The sequence below is a fragment of the Odocoileus virginianus genome, chromosome 31, assembly GCF_023699985.2.
Source record: "Odocoileus virginianus isolate 20LAN1187 ecotype Illinois chromosome 31, Ovbor_1.2, whole genome shotgun sequence".
In the NCBI taxonomy this organism is placed as follows: domain Eukaryota; kingdom Metazoa; phylum Chordata; class Mammalia; order Artiodactyla; family Cervidae; genus Odocoileus; species Odocoileus virginianus.
In genome coordinates, this window is record NC_069704.1 from 41478109 (window position 1) to 41486311 (window position 8203).

Genomic DNA, 8203 nt, shown 5'->3' on the forward strand with positions numbered 1-8203 from the left:
GGCCCCTGCCCTCTCCCCGCACCTTCCCAGGGAGGACAAAAGACTCGACAGCCCCAGCCCTAGGCCTTGGCCTGGCTCCTTGAGTTTGGCGGGGTGTTCTCTGAAGGTTTTCAACCAAGTCTTTTCTGGAGAGGAAAATCCTTTCTCTACCCTTGGGCCAGGCAAGCCACTCTCTGTGCGATCTCCTTCTGGAGAATGACTTGGGCCTTAGGGGGTGTTTCTTTCACTTCTGTTGGGGAGCATTTGTGTTAATGATTTGCCGTCTCAGTTATATAACCAGGCCTTTGTCAGCACTTTTCCAGTGGGGCCGTATGTGAAGTTGGGATCTGCTGCTCAGCAAGCATTTCTGACGAAGGCTTGGAAAACGCACAGAGCCGCAATCGTGCCTCCGCCCTGCTGGGCCCTGCGTGTCACCGGGACGCTAACCCGGACTTGGGAGACCTTGAGGTGGGTCAGGAGTTCTCTGCCCCCTGGGTGGTCACTCTCTCACTGCGGCAGCTGCTTCAAACGACACTCAGTCTGGGAAACCTCCCCCTGGCGGGGCCCGGCTTACTAAGCTCTCACCTCAGTTAGAGCAGGAACATTTTTAAAAATTTATTTATAATTGGAGGATAATCGCTTTACAATATTGTATTGGTTTCTGCTATACAACAACATGAATCAACCACAAGCATACAGAAATCTCTTCCTTCCTGAGCCTCCCTCCAGCCTCCCCCACCCCCCCGCCCCCAGGTCGGCGCAGAGCAGCGAGCTGGGCTCCCTGCACCACTCAGCAGGTTTCCACGAGTCGTCCATCTCACTCGCAGTTTCCCATGAGCCGTCCGTCTCGCTCACGGCCACGTGTGCACGTCGGTGCGACTCCATCAACTTGTCCCGCCCTCTGCTTCCCCGGCTTTGTCCGTAGGTCTGTTCTCTATGTCTGTGCTGCTATTTGAGCAGGAACATTGACCTGAATGGGTGGAAGGAGCTACAGAAAATGCAACTCTGAGCCCAGCCCTGGATCCTCCCTCTTTTAAATATTAAATTCAAGCTTCTAACCTCATTAATTTAAATCTCATTAATGGCAGTGATAGTGGCTAGCATTAGTTACGTGCCTTTCAGGCATTTTACGTGGGTCATCTTCCTTCATCCTAACAGCAATCCTATGACGTGTGTGTGCGTTATTCACTCAGTCATGTCCAACTCTTTGTGACCCCATGGACTGAACCCCTCAGGCTCCTCTGAGATGTTACTATTTGCTCCATTTTACAGGCATAGAAACTGAGGCTAAGAGAGGCTTAATACCTTGTGCAAGGACTTAGCTATGGTAAGTGGTGGTGGTGGGGGGCTGGGGTTTGAATCCAAGGCTTCCTGCTTATTGCTTTGTTCAGTTCAGTTCAGTTCAGTTGCTTATTCATGTCCAACACTTTGCGACCCCATGGACTGCAGCGTGCTAGGCTTCCCTGTCCATCACAACTCCTGGAGCCCATTCAAACTCATGTCCATTGAGTCAGTGATGCCATCCAACCATCTCATCCTCTATCTTCCCCTTTTCTTCCCGCCTTCAATCTTTGCCAGCATCAGGGTCTTTTCCAAAGAGTCAGTTCTTCACATTAGGTGGCCAAAGTATTGGAGTTTCAGCTTCAGCATCAGTCCTTCCAAAGAATATTCAGGACTGATTTCCTTTAGGATGTACTGGCTGGATCTTCTTGCAGTCCAAGGGACTCTTAAGAATCTTCTCCAACACCGCAGTTCAGAAGCATCAATTCTTCAGCGCTCACCTTTCTTTATAGTCCAGCTCTCACATACATACCTGACTACTGGAAAAACCATAGCTTTGACTAGATGGGCCTTTGTTAGTGGAGTAATGTCACTGCTTTTAATATGCTATCTAGATTGGTCGTAACTTTTCTTCCAAGGAGTAAGTGTCTTTTAATTTCATGGCTGCAGTCACCATCTGCAGTGATTTTGGAGCCCCCCAAAATGAAATCCATCACTGTTTCCATTGTTTCCCAGACATCTGTTGTATGTTTTCTACATGTCCAGCAATGAAATGTGGACTTCCTGGTGGCTCAGTTGGTAAAGAGTCTGCCTGCATTGCAGGAGACCTGGGTTCGATCCCTGGGTCAGGAAGATACCCTGAAGAAGGAAATGGCAATCCATTTCCCCCAGTGTGCTTGCCTGGGAGATCCCATGGACAGAAGAGTTGGGCGGGCTATAGTCCACGGGATCACAAAGAGTCAGACACGACTGGGTGACTAAACTACCACTAGCATCAGCACTGAAATGCAAAGGAAGTTCTTGCCCTGCAGAAACTCAGGGCCTAGTGGGGAGGATGTCTTGGAAGCATATTGGGCATAGCAAGTAAAGAATGTAGCAGGTTGACATCACTCCCAGGGGGGTGGCTGAACATCAGTGACTGTTGTGCACAGCAAAGGGTCAGGGTGGCTTCATGGAGGCAGTGGCGTGTGTGAGTCAGTCTGAAAGAATGGACAAGAGATGACAGGTAGCCAGGGGGAAAGGGGTAACCCAGGAGAGAGAAACAGCGTGTGCCAGGGCACAGAGAGGCAAGTCATTGCTGCCTCTGAGCATCCTGAGCTGATTGGGGGCTGGAATATGACCTGCCCAATCCAGCAGGAGCTTCATATGTCTGCAGGAGGACCAGATGGATGGAGGGATGGGCCTACATGAAAGACATGAAGGGAAATTTCATGGATCTCAATGCCTTGCTGAGGCCCATCTCCACTATCCGTCAAAACCCTTCTCTCTAAATTTGAAAACTTAAAACCCACTTTGCACACCCCCTTTGGTGTCAGTGTCCTAGGACCCCAGTCCACACTTTATACAGTTGCAAACTGCTGAACCCAGCCACATGCTCCAGGGCATCTAGGGATCTATCCCTCCTTATAAGCCCCCTCCCCAGTCTCAGTAGGTAGGAAGCACCCACTACACTTGAAACTTTTCTTTCTGTGTTTTTACTCCCCACAGTGACACTCAGCAATTCTTTTTTTTTTTTTTAAGTAAAAAAAATTTTTGGCTACCCTGCATAGCGTGCGGAATCCTATTTCCCTAACGAGGACTCCAACCCTCACCCCTTGCACTAGAAGGGTGGTGTCTTAACTGCTAGACCTCCAGGGATGTCCCTGACACTGGACAATTATAATCCTTAATTCTGCATGCAGGAAGTGATTGAAATTAGATCACATGTTTGGTGTGTCCTGCTAGAATTCCTCAATGTCTCATAAAATCTCAAGTAACAGGAGTGAACTAGCAACAATGGGGGCTTCCTAGGTGGTGTTAGTGGTAAGGAACTTGCTGCCAATGCAGGAGACATGAGATGCCAGTTGGATCCCTGGTTTAGGAAGTTCCCCTGGAGGAGGACATGGCAACCCACTCCAGTATTCCTGCCTGGAGAATCCCATGGACAAAGGAACCTTGTGGACTAGAGTCCAGAGGCTTGCAAAGAGTCAGACATGACTGAAGCGACGAAGCAAGCACGCAGGAGCAATGGGGGTGAACTCTGGCTCCAAACACTATCACACCAGGGATGCCTGGGGGAACGTGATAAAATCAGACTTAACTCTCAGCACGCTTATCGCCCATCACACGACCCGCAGCTAGAACTCATTCTCTCTCCCCATCTCAGCTCCCCTCCATGTTCTTGGAGGGGGAGATTTGATATGAAAAGATCAGTAGTTTCTAGATTCATTTATACACTTAATACAATCCCAATAATATGCCAACAAATTTTGTTTCCCCCTGGAACTAAACAAAGTATTACGTTTATTTGGAAAAATAAATAAGCAAAACACTCAAGAAGTAACTTTAAAAAAAAAAGAGCATTAAGAGGAGACCAGTCCTATCAGACAATCTGAAATTACTTTCAGCTTCAGTAATGAAATCTGTGTAGCATCGGAAGGGGTAAGTAGACCAATGAACAGAACAGTCCCAAGGTAGCCCAGGACGCACATAAGACATTAGTAAATGATACAGGTGGCATCTCAAGTCAAGATGATAGAGATGAATTTTAAATAAAGGATACTGGGACAACAGACTAGCCATTTAGGGGAAAAGACAGATTTGGCTCTGTACTTCACACCATGCATTGGGAAAATCTCCAAGTGGAGCAGATTTAAATGTTAAATGCAGACACAAAAATGCTTTCAGGAAACATGGGATCACCTTGGAGAGGATGGCTTTTTCTAACTATGATTCAAAGTCTTAAAGCCAAAGAAAAAATGGCTATATTTGACTATATAAAAATAAAAAGTGTATGCACGCCCCAAACACCAGAAGCAGAGTCAAAAGACAAACAGAGAAAAGTGTTTGCAACACATATCACAAAGAGCCAACCCCTCCAAGATAAATACAATGAGAAATCAGGAAGATCCACAAGCCAATAGAAAATGTGCAAAGGCTCACACATTGAGTTCACAAAAAAGAAATGCAAATAGTCCCTTAACCTTTGAAATGATGGACAACCTGTTCATAGGGAGAGAGGTGAAAATTAAAACTACTCCGAGAGATACCATGTCTCATCTCTCAGATTTGGCAAAAATCCAAAATCTTACTTTATTTATTACTTTTAATTGAATGATAATTGCTTTAAAATGTGTTAGTTTCTGCTGTTCGATGAAATAAATCAGCTATATGCACACACACATCCCCTCCCTCTTGGACTGCCCACCGTGCCCCCATACCACCCATGTAGGTCGTCACGGAGCACCAAGCCGAGCCACTGCTCTCTACAGCTGTTTGTTTACACATGGAGGTGTAGACATGTAAATGCTACTCCCTCTGTTCCTCCACCCTCATCTTCCCCTGCTGTGTCCACAAGACTGTTCTCCGAGTCTGCGTCTCTGCTTCTGCCCTGCAAGTAGGTTCATCATTACCAAAAAATTCGAAATCTTGACAAACCACACTGTTGGCAAAGCTATGGGGGATGTGCTTGATCACTGCCTTTGCCAGCAGAGTATAACCTGAAATATTTCTGTGCAGGGAACACTGGGAATGTCTAACAACATCACAGAGATCCCATTCCTGGAAATCTCTCCTACAGATACACCTGCGCAAGTATGGAATCACCTATGTACAAAATCACTCACTACATCATTTGTCTATGAGAGTAGTCTTTTGCACAAGGGGCTGGATGAATACAGCATGGTACATCCACCTAGTGGAAAGTGGTGCAGTGGTTAAAAAGAAAGAAGAAAATCTCCATGTATGGACATGTAGAGATCTCCAGGACATGCTCTGTTAACTGACCAAAACTAGGTACTGACCATGTAAATAGCATTATGTCTTGTGTGAAAGAATGGGAGGAAAGAAGAAAAAAATATATATTCATTTGTGCTTTTTCTTTGCATAAAAAACATTGGAAAGACAAACAAGAAAGGAATCAAACGGTTCTCTGTGGTGGAAAATAGGGGAGGTACGGAGCCAGGCTTTTCTTTATTTATCCTGGGTTTTTGATGAATACGGGCTTCCCTGCTGGCTCAGCTGGTAACGAGTCCACCTGCAATGTGGGAGACCTGGGTTCGATCCCTGTATTGGGAAGATCCCCTGAAGAAGGGAATGGCTACCCACTCCAGTATTCTGGCCTGGAAAATTTCAGGGACTGTATAGTCCATGGGGTTGCAAAGATTTGGGCATGAGTGAGTGAATTTCACTCATATATATTTACATGACTTGTCCTGGAAACCTGAGTGTCCTGATCCTGCATGATCATAAGAACCATCTGGATTACTTGTTAAAATTAATCCAGATCCTAGGCTCCGTCTATGGTGGGGCCTGGGAACATGTGGTTCCCCATCAACCTTGCATTATCCTTTGAGGGGAGGTTTGGGAAAGTGCTGAGTCTCATCCTTGGCCACAAGGAGCCAATCAGATGAAACTGTCCCCGTGAAGGCCCTGACTGTGGCGCCATCGTTCTCAAACTTGAAAACCGAAGTCCAAATCTGATGAGTGGGAAAATCTCCCTCCTTCCTCTGGGGATCCTGCTCTGTTCCCCACAAGGCTGGTCCTTGCATGCTACAGAGGATCATGGGACACTTGGATGCCCAGGTCCAGTGATCAAAAGCATGTTGTTGGATTTTCTTTTCCACAGTTTACATTATGAAAATGACAGACATTTCTTACTGTTTTTAAAATAGGAAAATTGGGGACTTCCCTGATCGTCCAGTGGTTCAGACTCCATGCTTCCAATGAAAGGCAGCGTGTTTGATCCCTGGTTGGGGAACTAAGATGCCATGTGCTGTACCGGAGTGATGAAAAAAATAAAAATTAAAAAAAGAATTTTAAAATATGAAATTATTATGCTCTAGACTTCCCAGATGGTGCAGTGGTAAAAAAGCCTCCTGCCAATGTAGGAGGCATGGGTTTGATCCCTGGATCAGGAAAATCCCCTGGAAGAGGAAATGGCAACTCACTCCAGTATTCTTGCCTGGGAAGTCCCATGGACAGAGGCGCCTGGCAGGCTACAGTCCATGGGGTTGCAGAGTCAGACACGAATTAGCAGCCGAGCACAGACACACACCCGTGCACACTTATGCATACCTGGGATACACATTTTCAAAATGCACCCACTCTGCCCGGTGCTCCATGGAATCCTCGGAGCTCCAATAGATTCTCTGATCCGCCCATCCAGAGAGGTCCCTCCCGTACCCACTAAACCTTATTCAAGATAAATGGATGGAAATGCTTTAAAAAACCACCTCTGGTCCTTTCTTTCCCTCCAGGAAGCACTCCATCCATGTTTGCAGAGGAGACAATGCAGACGGGCCCCTCCTCCTGAGAGGTGACCCTGGGGAGATTTCTCGGCTCCAGGCCGACTCCCCTTTCTCTCGCCTTCTGGGCTCTTCTCCCACCCCGTGGGCTGTGTGTCCCGTATGCGGGTTATCTTGGTTGCCTCACCTCCTTGATAACTCTGGATCTAAGCACACAGGCCCTTTTCTTTATGGAGGCTGACTGCTAATCTTCACGGGGGAGCACAAAGGAGGGGCCCCAATAAGGACTATGCAGGAGGTAGGAAGCTTGGGGAAATGGGACCATGGTCTTGGTCCTCAGGTGACAGTTTTGAGGTTTGAGATGCTCTCTGGAAGTTGGAGAGGTGTGTGTGGAGAACCTGTGCCCAGTGTGGGCCCCCTAAGTCCCCCGGCCTGCTGACAATGCTGCCGGGAGGCCCTAGGAGGGCTCTGGTTGAGTAGCCTCTCTGCTCGGCTCTCTAAGGTCCCACAGCCAAAAGGGCAAGATGTTGAGAGCCGGGCTCTGAGCCACGCCGGCCGGTTGTTCACAAGGATAGTCACGGTCCTCCGAAGCCTGGCCCTTTATCCCACCCAGTTCTGGCCACTGTTTTCCAGCTTGGATTTTTTGGCATTAGAAGGAGAAAATCTGTTTCCTCCCTGTTTCTCCCTGGAGTCCCCAAAGACTAATGAAAGTGTGTCTTGGAAAAATGTGAGGTTTTTGATACACTGCTGACAGCAAGGAATTGTGTGCCAGAGATTAGACTGGGCTCGTGGTAGGTACCAGGTGGGAGGTGCTGGCAGGAGCAGTGGTCCCCTTCCCTGTCTCCCCAACACCCTGCTCTGCCTGGATCTGCCTGTGACTCTCACCTGCTTGGCTGCAAGTCTCTTCTGTGCAGGAGGGAAAGTGACTGTGAGAAGGGGGGCCTTCCCTGTGAGCCTCAGTTCCCACCCCAGTGAAATGAGGTGGGGTGATAGGGGCTGCCCCAGGTCATCCACAGAGCACTTCCCAGTTGGGACTCAAATTCCTACCTGGCTGTCCTGTGCTGGCACCTCTTTGCAGGGAATTTGGGGTGAAGGGAAGCCCCTTTCGAGAGGCAGCACTTCTTGGCCCCTTGCCCTGGAGGAGAGAGCATGCTTTGCAGGACTTGGTGGTGCCAGGAGGTTTAGTCTGCATTCCAGTGCAGAGACGGGCACCAGGTAGGCTAAGCGGAAGCTCCATCGTCCCCAGGCGGACAGTGGGGCTCGTGCGGGGAGACCTGCCCCTGCCCCTGCCCCTGCTGTGGGTCCCTCCTCACTGAGGCTGTGTGCCCTCAGGTCAGATGGAGGATAAACAACCCCATCTGGAAACAGACTTCTTTCCTCCTCTATTTTTCTTTAAATTAGGGCAGGAGTTCAGGCCCCGTTTCCTGACATCCCTTCCCTCTCTCTTGTCCTGGAGCCAAAGCACTGGAAGAAGGATCCAGGCTGACGAGCCCGGCAGT

General features: G+C 48.4%; 1 long non-coding RNA gene across 1 annotated transcript; it reads left to right on the forward strand.

Annotated features, from left to right (window-relative positions):
• Positions 1 to 319: 319 nt before the first annotated feature.
• On the forward strand, positions 320 to 6729 carry LOC139032368 (uncharacterized). Its single transcript, XR_011484881.1, has 3 exons — positions 320 to 447; positions 1252 to 1306; positions 4978 to 6729. It is a non-coding gene; the product is annotated as an uncharacterized lncRNA (long non-coding RNA).
• The last annotated feature ends 1474 nt before the right edge of the window (positions 6730 to 8203 follow it).